This window comes from Peromyscus maniculatus, chromosome 1, assembly GCF_049852395.1.
Source record: "Peromyscus maniculatus bairdii isolate BWxNUB_F1_BW_parent chromosome 1, HU_Pman_BW_mat_3.1, whole genome shotgun sequence".
NCBI classification, from domain to species: domain Eukaryota; kingdom Metazoa; phylum Chordata; class Mammalia; order Rodentia; family Cricetidae; genus Peromyscus; species Peromyscus maniculatus.
In genome coordinates this window covers 197,189,973-197,202,405 of record NC_134852.1, presented here as the reverse complement: position 1 = coordinate 197,202,405, position 12,433 = coordinate 197,189,973, and the positions used below count along the sequence as shown (strand labels likewise).

General features: G+C 47.5%; 1 protein-coding gene across 18 annotated transcripts in view; it reads right to left on the bottom strand.

Annotated features, from left to right (window-relative positions):
• Nucleotides 1-12,433, bottom strand: part of Pax2 (paired box 2) — a 92,971-nt gene that overhangs the window by 50,823 nt on the left and 29,715 nt on the right. The gene's annotated exons all lie outside the window — the stretch shown is intronic.

Below are 12,433 nucleotides of genomic sequence, written 5' to 3'. Positions count from 1 at the left end.
AAGAAGCTTCCTCATATACTGAAGTCAGGAGAGAAGGTCGAAAGGCAGGGCTGGGCCACAGGCGACCCCACCATAGCACCTTGTCCCTTAGCCGGCATCAGGCCCCACACACCCGGCTCCTCCTCTGGCTGGCTTAGGACCTCCCTCTTTTCTACATCTTCCCTGACTCAGACCTTCTTTACCAGACTGGTTGAAGAGCTAGTGCCATCCTTGTGCACCCCTGGGAAATAAAGGAACAAATCACGCCCTCCCGGGAGGGAGAAGCCCATCTTGCAGGAGCCCAGAAAAACACAGAGCTCCATCATGCAAGAGACCAGGGACTTCTTTCTCCCTCCACCCTCACGCTCCACCCTGTCCAACTGAGCGTTGCTCCTCTCTATGGAAAGCCAAGTTCACTTCTACCATCCCAGTAAGTTGCAAGCCGTGAATCATTCAACTTCAGCTTTTTTTTTTTTTTTTTTTTTTTTGAGACAGGGTTTCTCTGGCTGTCCTGGAACTTGCTCTGTAGATCAGGCTGGCCTCCAACTCACTCACAGAGATCCCCCTGCCTCTGCCTCCTGAGTGCTGGGATCAGCTCAGCTTTAGCTTTTACTGATTGCTTGTAGGCACATAGCTGGGACCCTGTCTCCCAGTGCTGGGAAGTTGGGAGGGCGGATTGATATTTAAAGGATGCCAGGTAGCCCAAGGCAGTGAGGCAGCCAGTGCCAGAGGAAGAGCCACCCCTTGAAGGCAGGGACCAGGGGGAGGAAGTGAATGAGGAGGTGGAGCCTGGCACAGACCCACAGCAGAGCTGAGCTGAATGCGGGGGTGGGGGGGCATATTAAACAGCAGAAAGTGTACCAGGCTGTACCTCAGAGCCAGTGCCGGTTCTGGCTCTGTCATTAGAAAGCCGAGTAGCCTCATATTTATCACTTAAGTGTCTTTGTACCTCAGTTGGTCCAAGTGAACAGTAAAGGGCTCTCAGGGCCACAGCATCTCCAAGATCTCTTTCCCCAGGGGAAAAAAATAGTATGATTCTAAGAGGAACAGGAGCGTGGGGGGAGGCGATGTCATACCCAGGTGCTGGAGGAGGGCGGGAAGTTTAGTGGGGGAAGCCCAGGAGGGACACAGGCTGGGGTGACGCCTGCACCCCAGCCAGAAGGGGTGACGCCTACACCCCCAGCCAGAAGCAGTAGAGGTGTGGACAGGACGGAGAAGAAATGGGGCTGGAAGCTTGCACCTGATGATGGAAGCAGCCATTTTCCACTCATTAAAATGTTGTACATCAAGCCAGGTGGGGGTGGCGCACGCCTTTAATCTCAGGAATTGGGAGGCAGAGGCAGGAGGATTTCAGTGAGTTCGAGGCCAGCCTGGGCTACAGAGTGAGTTCCAGGACAGCCAGGACTATTACACAGAGAAACCCTGTCTTGAAAAACCAAAAAAAAAAAAAAAAAGTTGTACACCAATCTTATATATAATCTATAAGGCTCCATATGTACTTCTCTTCATTTTCACAACTTCAGAAATAAATGCCATTGTCTTCCTCTTGCAGATAGACAACCGAAGCTGACAAAGTTTAGCGAAGAAGGCTTCTTTGGGACCAGACTGCCAGTTAGAGCGGAGTCTGAATTCAGTCTCTAAAATCTGCGTCTTCTGCTACTTTGTCATTGTTCCCTCATCGTGTGAGAACCAAGCCTTAGAGGTCTGAAGCCATGCACAGTGCTCACTCTAGAGGGACGTGGGCAAAGTGGTTGATCTCGGGAAGCTAATATGTCGGCATGAGGTAGTAACAAGCTGCTCTCAAGAAAAAGAAAGAAAGAAAGAAAGAAAGAAAGGGGAGAATCTTCAAGAGTGAGAAGGGGAAGAAGCAAGGGAGAGCGGCAGGGTTTGGCGACTATCTGGAGTCAAGCATGGCTCTAAAACACTCCCGTGTCGTGGAAGCTGTGTGGCGTGTGTCACCGTGGAGAGCAGGGATGCAGGAAAGTGAATGGCATGGGAAGAAAGTGTGATGTTGGCTCTGGAGGTGTGAGGTGGGCAAGTCGAGGCATGGCTGGCCCAGAGGAAAGGAGTTCATAGGTAAAGAAGCGTGGAACAGTATGGGAGGCTGCAGTGGTGGCCACCAGAAGCACCAATGTAGAGCAGGGTAGCCTGATCTCAGTAGATGGAGGAAGCCATGCTAAGGATTTCATCTACAGTGCCAAGGGTGGCCATTAGTGACTGAGCCAGACAGCTCGAACAGGATCCTGGCAAGAGGTGTATGGAGGAGAGGGGAGTTTTAAAAGATGACTGTGGTGTGGAAGTCACAGGATGGACCAGTAACCAGAGTGTAGGAAGGGTCATTCAGGGCAGGAAAGAGGCGCACCAGAGAAGGAGAAGAGAGTGAGGTTGCCGAGGAGACTGAAGATGATGCAGAGCAGGGCAGAATAGTTGGGGGGGCTGGAGCGAAGGACCAGGGCAGAGTTAGACAGACACAACAAGAATGTCAGAAAGGAGCGTTGACAGCTTTGCACTCTCAGCAGAAGGTGGAGGAGAGGTTTTGAGGCTGATCACTGAGAGCCATATGACCCCCGCCTGCAAGAAAGTCTAGAAGGCAAGACTTCTACCAAGCAGCTGTTACTGTACAAGCATGCAGGGTCTGGGGAACCTCAGTGGCTCTGCTTATAGGCTGACAGGCTTTGGGTTAAGGCGTCCCAGGGCTGGGGCTGGGGCCCACAGATAACTGGACTGGCTGGTGGAGCTCCTGTCTTTATTACCAGAGCCTCTGACCCCCGAGGCACTGATACAGATTTAGCTGAGGCAGCAGCTGATGGAAAATCGCTATGCCCCGACAGCAGCTTGGGGGTGCATGGGAGAGAAGTTGGGCAGGGCACCTGCTATGGGTTACTAAAGCTCTTGGTGTCCATCCATGACCCCAGGGAGTGGGCACCTGCCAGGTCCCAGAGCTGATCATCGGGCATTTAAGAACCAGGGTTGTGAAGACCCTGTGGTTGTTTATATTCCTCTACATTCTGTGCTCAACGTGAAAGACAGGGCACTGCTCCCCATTCCCAACCAAGCAGGCTTTCCCACACAGAGTGCACTTTCCTCCTCCATTTCAGCGAGAGCTCACCCTGCTCGGTGCTTTATCTTGCTCCCAGTACAGGGACTGCTGGGATTTTAATGTCTCCCAAGGATGCATGTAGAGCTAAAGGAATTTGGGTTTCGGTTTTGCTTTTCTTTTTTTTAAGATGTATTTATTTTTATTTTATGTGTAGAAGTATTTGCCTGTATGTGTGTATAAGAACTATGCACACGCCTGGCACCCATGGGGGACAGAAGAGGGCCTTGGCTCCCCTGGAACTGGAGTTGTAAGCCACTATGTGGGCGCTAGGAAGCAAACCTGGGTTCTTTACAGAAGCAGCCAATGCTCTTAGGCATCGAGTCAGTTCTTTCGCCCCTGCCTTGTTCTGATTTTGTTTGTTGTTTTGAAACAGGGCTCACCATATAACTCAGAAATACCTCGAAGCTGGTCCTTCCGCCCCCCAGGTGCTGAGCGGTCACAGTCCAGGTGTGCACCACCACCCCTGGGCTAGTGAGGGATTTGGGATGTGGGCTTCAGGCTGAGTCTACCCGAGTCAGAATCTCAGCTCTGTTTCATCCTTCCTAGGAAGCCCTTGGACTTTTCTTACTCCTTTATCTGTAAAATGAGGTAGTGCTGCTATGGACTTCCCAGGGCTATGGTGAGGATTAAGTAGGATAATTCATGTAAAGTGATTAGTATGATGGCCGGCTCAATAAATGCTAGCTGTAATAATAATGTTCACTTGTGTTATTATCCCTATGGGTGACCCCTATGCCTAACTGCTTTCAATTTAGGGGCAGGGCCAGGTGCAGCCAGGAGGCCTCCCTTCTCAGTATGCCCCAACTGGATCAATGCAGGTACTCCCTGGGAAGAAATGGAGAAGACGGGATGAACAGCAGCAGGAGTCACAGGCTGACCCCAGAAAGGATGCAATCAGACTCCCCAGAAGGCAGACTGGGGCCTGGCCTGAGTTCCACCTGAGTGCACTGGGATGGACCCACAGAGGGCTCAGGTGGTAGCAGGGCTTCAGAGCATAGGATGATGAGCAGATGGTGAGGTCACTTCCTCTCTGGTTAGACTCCCAGGAAACCTCCACTTCCTCCCACCTTGAAGATCAAAACAGTCTCAGGTGCTCTGTGAGACGGATGAAGGTCTGCTTGAGTCTCCTGGCAAGCCTGTTAAATTGGTGAGGAGATAGCTCCGTCTTCCGCTGGGAACTCGGACTCCTACTTAACCCTTCTCTGTCTCTCCTTCCTTCTCCCACTGTTTCCTCTCTGACCCTCTCCGTCTCTTCATCTGTCTCTGCCCCCCTTTCTCTCTCTTTGTCCATCTGTCCATCTCCTTGTACCCTGAAGTCCCACGATGGCTGTGTGAGTTTATTGATTCCTGGGAGCTGGGGGAAAGCGGGAGGTGGGGTGGGGTGCAGGGCTCAGGGATGGAAATAGAAGGCTATAAATTATTTGTGACAGGAAAGCAATAGTGGCAGAGTGCTGAGCACAAGTCCTGTGTCACTATTAGATTCCTTTTAGCCTGATGACACTGTAAAAAAGGTTAAGTGTCTGCTGGAATCGTACACCTGGGGGGCCGGCTTGGCCTGGGAGCAGAACAAGCCACTGAGAGCAGGTATATCAATTCTCCAGGCCAATAATATTCCTCTCATTGATCGCCACGCAAAGTTCAAAAATCTCATTACAGCCAGGCAGAGCGGGAACTTTTTACAAATCAATAGAATGATATAATGTATGTATACATAGTACAAATGTATCTATTCATCTATCCATCCATCCACGGTCTGCCTCAGGGTTTCCAGGTTAGCCTACCCATCATATTATGTTATGTATAATAGTATATTGCATTATATTATATGATAATAAATGATGTGCAAAAACTTCCCCTCAGGTGGAAACAAGAAGCAGTCCTATTAGCATTGAGATGACCTCAGACAGCTCACCTTGGGAGGAGTAAGGTCTAGGTGGGCTGCTAAGAGCGATGCCTCCCAGATGAGACTTTTGTGATTAAAAAGCACTGTGCCCTGAATCTTTCCTGTGTGAGATGCCATGTCCTAAGCACCTCAAACATTTCATCTGCTCCATTCCCCCAGGAATCCCTTTTGCAGATGGTCATAGGCCATCTATCTATCTTATAAATGGCAAGTCAGAGATTTGAATTCAAACAGACCGATCCCAAGGCCCACTTCCTCAACTGCTCAACTGTACTGCTTCCAGAGAGAAACTTGCAAAAGCGCAGACTCCCAAGCTCCTGTATCCTGGACCCAGCAGTCTGTCTGCTCTTAGACATGGAGGCTAGCAGACTCCTGAAACTCACCGTTTCCTCACCAGGATGTGGGAGCAATAACATGTATTGGAGCCGGCTGCTAAGAACATGTAGACACGGGATGGGATCACCAAGAAAGTCTTCATGAAATCCTGCTCACTAGCTTGAAGCAGACTGCCCTGCCAACTTTGGAATTGTTTCCTTAAGGAACAGCAGGCTGCCCCTCAAGCCTGGTCATACCATTGGTTTAGCCAAAGAGCCTTAGACTGTTCCACTCCCGAGTCTACAACATACTTAATTCCTAGTATGGGATTTGTAAGGCAGGTTACAATGTTTCCGACTAGATAAGCTGACTGCCTACTAAGCTGAGAACCAGTAAGAGGGTGGGGCCGGCCTCGGCCAGTGACTTCAAGCTGCATGGCTATCATGAGCTGGCTCATTCTTAAAAACAAACAAACAACCATATTTGCTTCAGCAAAGGATATTTCATCCAACAAATGCAGGTAACTGCTTCATCTCAGGTTTCTCAGAGCTGCCTGTGTTAGGCATATATCCCAGGCTTGGCCCTGAGGCAAGCCAGCTGGAGATGTTTCCTAGCAAGTGAGATGTCATAGATCACCCAGGAAGCTGTTACATCTTCTGATGTGGTGCCTGCTCCAGAGAACCCCACAGAACTAAGTAGCCCTTTCAGATTGGAGGCTGAGACTTACTTTCTCCTCACACAAGGAGCCCCAGAAATTCTGTCCCTGGCATCCCCAGTGACCACTCTGAAGCACTCCAGGAACACTCTCCCTTTGTAGGCTCTGCCTCTACAGCTTATATGGTTCAGAGGTGTTGCCCAGGCTTGCTCACAGGCTCTGTGAGTTTTAGCTTGAACAATGAGAATGCCAGTGAGGCGAATCAGGCTATTCTTTACAGCTGAGAACTGGCCTTTCCATTCTGGCTAGAGCAGGACACAGCTAGAACACACAGGTTCTAGGTTATGAGAGATCTTCCCAGATGATGTAATATATATATATATATATATATATATATATATATATATATATATATATATATATATAGAGAGAGAGAGAGAGAGAGAGAGAGAGAGAGACAGAGACAGAGACAGAGACAGAGAGACAGAGACAGACAGAGAGACAGAGAGACAGAGAGAGACAGACAGACAGACGAACAGACAGACAGACAAAGAGGGGGTGGTGCTCATGTAGCCCAGGCTCACATCTTAAACTCAATATATATGTAGCTCCCAAGAGCTGAGATTAAAGGCATGCACCACCACGGCCTGGCTTGCCTTGTACTCTTAATCTTCCTACCTCTGCCTCCCGAGTGCTTGGGTTGTAGGGACGCTCAGCTGGAAGTTATAATTAAGCTCCAAGAATGAGAACCCTACCAGAAAGCTCACAAAAGTGTGTCCTCAAATGACTGCCCTGGAACTACCTGCATCATAATCCCTTGGGGCATTTACTAAAATGTAAATCACTCAGTCTCTCCTTGGTCTTCCTAAATTAGAATTTCTGAATTCTACAATCTGAGAAGATGAGCTCAAGCCAGAGTGTGAGGGAAGTACCTTCTGGTTGGGGATGGGGGTGTGGGGGGTGTGGGGTGTGGGGGGGGTGGGAATCAGGAGATGCTCTTGGCACATGAAGATGGCTCCTTACTCATACTTCAGGCCACATATCTCTCCATCTGGTAATCCTGACTCCAATCAACAGTCACCAAAACTCCAGAAGCTATCACTTCCTCTGTAGAGACTAAACTCTAGGTTGAAAATAAAAACATTTCAAAGTCGTTCTTGTGAGTCCCAGGATGATCGACTCCCAGTGGTTTTCTAGACTATGCAGTTTTATGCAACTTAGCCTTCTAGGAATGGCATTGAGGGTGACAGTCCCTTCACAGTGTATCCCTGGGATCCCAGGCCAGACACAATGGACTAGATGGGCCATGGGGCTGGCCCAAGGGGGCAATGGTGATAGTTTATATGATAAGTGGTAAGCATATGGGTTGATTTAACGTCAAGATATGCATAGGTTTAAAAATTAAGGGGCAATGTGTTTAACTAACCATTTGGAAATCAGTCTACAGTGCATGCCAAGCCAGAGCATGGCCAGACTCCCCCTTCTTGTCACCGACCCTGCCCTTGTCTGTCACAGCTTCCCGCTAAAGCTGGGGTCTACCAGCTGTTCACCCCACCGTCCCGCCTGGGAGAGTCTGGTGGCCTGGGGACTGCCTAATGTAATGGTAAATTGGTCCTGCTTATAGGCTCACCACAGCGGTGGGTCTTCCCCTCTGAGCCTGTCCATCCCGCCTACCCCTCCACACGCGTACCGACCCCCCGTCTGTAAGCAAAGGGAAGCCTGCAGGGATATTGGGCTCTCTAGTGACGGCCTGGCCTTGCTGCCTCTAGCCCTTGTCACCTCAGCCACTCAGGGATTCAAAGAGCAATCCATCAGTCTCTGTCCTGGAAGAATAGGATGGAGCTAAACGCTGCCCTTGCTTCCTGTTTCAGACGCGGCCAAGTCAGGGCTTCTCAGCCTAGCTAGCTTTCAGAATCTTCCCCACCAGCCTCCTGCCCCCACCCACCTCCTGCCTCCAACGCTTTCCGGGCCAGGCCATCTCTTTCTGTTCCCCCATAGAGCTGAAACCATTCTTTGCTTAGCCAGTTCATACTGAACCCTCCCATGGACTCAGTTCAACAAGGGCAAATGTCATAATTATTTTTCTCACCTTCTAGCAACAAACAAGGCCAGCTATAATAAAAGAACTTAATATTAAGTTATTAATACTATTGGAAGAGCAGAATCCTAAGGGACACTGTGTGCTAATATATGTTCTATATGTACCAGCCATTGTGCTAAGTGTTTTATATGGACTTTAAAATTTAATCCCTGCACTCAGGAGGTAGAGGCAGGCAAATCTCTGTGAGTTTGAAGCCAGCCTAGTCTACATAGTGAGTTCTAGGATAGTCAGGGCTATACAGAGAGACCTTGCCTAAAAAAGAAAAAAAATAATAATAATAAAATTCAAGTCTTCTAAGCACCTATGAAGATTATTATCCTCGTTCTTTAATGTGGAAACTGAGGCTCAGAAATATTAGCACACTTGCCTAAATTTACACAGCATTTCTATAAGATCAGAATTTCAACGTGGGCATCTCTTTGCAGGGATTAAATTTTAAAGTCCATATAAAACACTTAGCACAATGGCTGCTGCATATAAAACATATGTTAGCACACAGTGTCCCTTAGGATTCTGCTCTTCCAATAGTATTAATAACTTAATATTAACCTGCTCCACTAACCACTTGGTAGACAAACTTAGTCTTATCAAGAACAAATGGTAAGATCTATCCATCTAAGGCTAGACCTCACTAGAAGAGCTGCATAGAATAATAGTGAAAGTCATAGTTGTATTTGTTTTAAAGGCCTTACATGTGTTTATTTGTGTGTGGAGTGCTAGTGTGGAAGTCAGAGAGGATCAGTTGCCAGAGCACGTTATCTCTTTACACCAGTCTCTGCCTTTGACTGTGTAAAGGGTGTGGGGATTGAACGTGGGTCATCAGCCGGGGCAGCAGGTACCTTCACCCACTGAACCACCTTGCTGGCCCTGATCATTTATTTTGTATTCGCTGTAGAATAGACATTGTACACACTGCATTTTTCTCATTCAAATCCTAACCACAGCTCTATCAAATAGTGTGTTCTCCAGTCTACCTTAGAGTCAACAGCATGGCTAAGCAACTCACCCAAGGTCACATTTTTAATATCACATTGCTTTGGATCCAGGTCTGTGACTTCAATATCTGAGAGCTAGGTAATATAATCTCCTCTGGGAATTTCTATATTAATAACCCTTTGTGTCTATTAGCTATTTGAGCATGAACAGTTTCCTTAGTCTTTTCACATACACGATTTGGACAACTGAGCAACCATCTGTAGACAGCTGGCAGAGGTTGCATGTTATTCAAAACATGCTTTCCTCTCCCATGCATGTGCCATAGATTATTTGGTAAGCATCATGTCTGTGTTACAAACAAACCATAATTTGCAAGTCATGTACACAATCCCATGATGATCCTGCATATAGATGTTTCTCAGCTTCCGTACACTTTAGAAACTATTTCTGTGATGAGCACATCTTTATATTCGTATCTGTTCTAATGCATTGATCTGAGATTTATAACAGTGAATATACTTATCAAAAGCTACTTCATGAATATCTGCCAAATTATGCCTGTTTCTGTTAAACATGTTAAGCCACAGCGAAACCCATCAATGTTCCCTTTTCAGAGTGTTTGAGACTCCCACATCACAATCCTGTTTTTATATTGGTTCGTGCGGCAGTATCGATGTGCATAAATGTGCATTTGTATACCTGTGTATCTCCCTGTCTGTGGCCAGAATGGGGTGGGGGTGGGGGATGTGGAAATGAGAGAATTATTAAATGCCAAGTAGATGTGCAATAAATTCCATTGATTTTATAAACTCCAACTTGTCTTCAGTCTCCTTCCATTCTTTATCCTGGGGGCATTGCAACAAAAACCTATTTTAAATACCTTGGCCTCCCCCTCGTCCCCTCCCCAAAAAAGTGTCAATATTTTATTTGGATTTTTAACTTCACTCCATAACAGTTGTTTGACCTCCTGACTCGTGCAAGTCACATAAATTCTGGGACTTTATTCAGGAGCCATGTTCCTGCTATTGAATAAGCAATTTGGGAGGGTGAATTAATGACTTGTGCTGGTGCCGGAAAGTCCCTGAAGAAATATTAAAATTGCTTGCAGACTCAATCGATACTCAGTGAACACCCAGCAAGAGCCGGCTTCAGCTCCAAACGGCCACAGAGGCAGGAGTCAGAGGGGAATTCCTGCACCCAGCCTGGAGAGCCCCCCCCCCAACCCCACTTCTCCATCCCTGGAGCGCTGTCATTTTCCGTAACAGCGAAGTCTTATTAAACCCCAGCCAGGATGGAGCTGATTTGTCCTGTCTCGGGAAGCAGGCTCTGGGGACACTTGACTCTTTTAGTAGCAGCCAGAGCCTGGAGGCCTTATCAGAGGTGATGGTCTAGATACATCCACCTGCTGGACAGGGGCCGTGCTGGGTCCTGGCAGCTGCACTGTGCTGAGGGACCCTGTGGCTGTGACTATATTCAGGAGGGTGTGCATAGGGCTGGGGGTTTCAATGCTGACGCTATCTTTGCATGTCTTACCAATGTCTATCATTGCCCCAAGAGCCACCTAATTTCTGTCTTTGTGTATGGGTGGCCTGTGGGATGGAGAGTTTGAACTGGGTCACCACTTAGCCTGTGTGGCATCGTGTGGACACATCCCGGCAACTGGCCTCGGGTTTGTTTTGGTTTGTGGTATTGTATCGAGGTGACTGCACTTCCTGTAACACTGAGTTGGAGGAATTTGAGTATTGTTTGGTGGCAGCGTGTGTTTCTGCTTTAGATGATCGCATGCATTGATCATATCTGCATCTCTTTATTCATAATGTATGTCTCAGAGATTAGGTTAATGGGTGTCTCCTTGGTGATGTGGGCTGAGTAATGATGCTGGATCTGGGTGGTGGTTGTGTGATTCGGTAATTGCTTTAATGGCCTTCTTATAGTTGTGAGGGAGAGGGCCAATCTTTTGGCAATTTTTTTTTTTTTTTTTGCCTTACTCTGGCCTGGTCATTTGTACTGCTTCTTTCCAGAGGGAAAATTCCAGAGATGCAGGGAAAATATCAACCTGATGATAAAGTTTACATTTCTATTCTTGGCCAGAAGAGTTCTGACTTAACCACACTGGTTCAGATCTGGGTGTCACCCCCCCCCCTCTACCTGCCTAATCTGGAGAGGGAAGCCTCGAGGCCAAGCATTATCCCTGTACAGAATCTAGATCCTGGCTGGGGTTCGGGGAGGTGGATGAAGTAAAGCTCCCAGTCCCGGTGGGAACAACACCATGACCTCTGTCCCCCAGAGGCCCTGTTCCTTCCCACACTGTGGCACTCCCCTGAAGCATCTTCTCCCCACCACTCTCAGATGATGTGGCCCAATAGCAGACGAGTGTCATGGAAGAATTACAGGCGTGACTTTCCACTAAGGCACAGGGTGCATGTTCTAAGCTTGTAAGTAAATATATGAAATTGCAGCAGGGCATGAGACTGAGGAGAGATTAGTCAGGCCTGCGTTTTCTTTGATCAAAAGTAGACAAGGACTGTGGTGCAGCAGATAAGCACATGGGTTCCAGCACCACGACTACATGGGTTCGAATCCTGGGTCTGCAACTTAGTCTGTGACCTTGAGCAAGTTATTTGACTTTTCTGTACTCCAGTTATCACAACTCTAAATGCCGCTGTAAAGGCCTGTGGGGCTGTTCATCAGGCCTAAATCAACTAATACATGTAACTTACTGAAACTGCTCTACTGTAGCAGGGACTGGTTAGCTATGAGTGTGATGATGGTGATGATGATGATGATGATGGCCGTGATTTTAAAAATTACTGGGTAAATTTAACATGAGACTGGCCAAATACAAACATGTATGCAAGTATGCTAATGCGCATAAAATCATAAGGTCAATTAAGGGGTGCATTATATGTTTTAAGAAAAGAAATATAAAAACTGCAGTTGAGAGGGCTGGAGAGATGGCTCAGTGGTTAATAGCACTGACTGCTCTTCCAGAGGACCTGAGTTCAATTCCCAGCACCCACATGGCAGCTCTCAACTGTCTGTGACTCCAGTTCTAAAGGGTCTGACATCCTTACACAGGCATACATGAAGACAAAACACCAATGCACATAAAAAAATAAAAATAAATATTTTTTAAAAACTGCAGTTGGACAGAACAGGGCTGCCGGGGGCTCTCTTCCCAGGTTGTTTGGACAGAGCAGGGGTTGCCATTTGACAACGGCAAGAGCTAGCTCTGTACTAATGATGAGAAAGGAAGACGATAGCCCTCATGTCGGTTCACACTTAACTGAAAAACTCTGAGGGTGATTCAGCCCCACGATTCCAACTTAGCTGATTTTAAATTTTTCCTAGGGCTAGAAATATAATTCAATGTTAGAGCAACTGCCAAGTGTACACAAAGCCCTAGGCTCAATCCCTAGCACCGAGTTACCTTTATCATTTAAA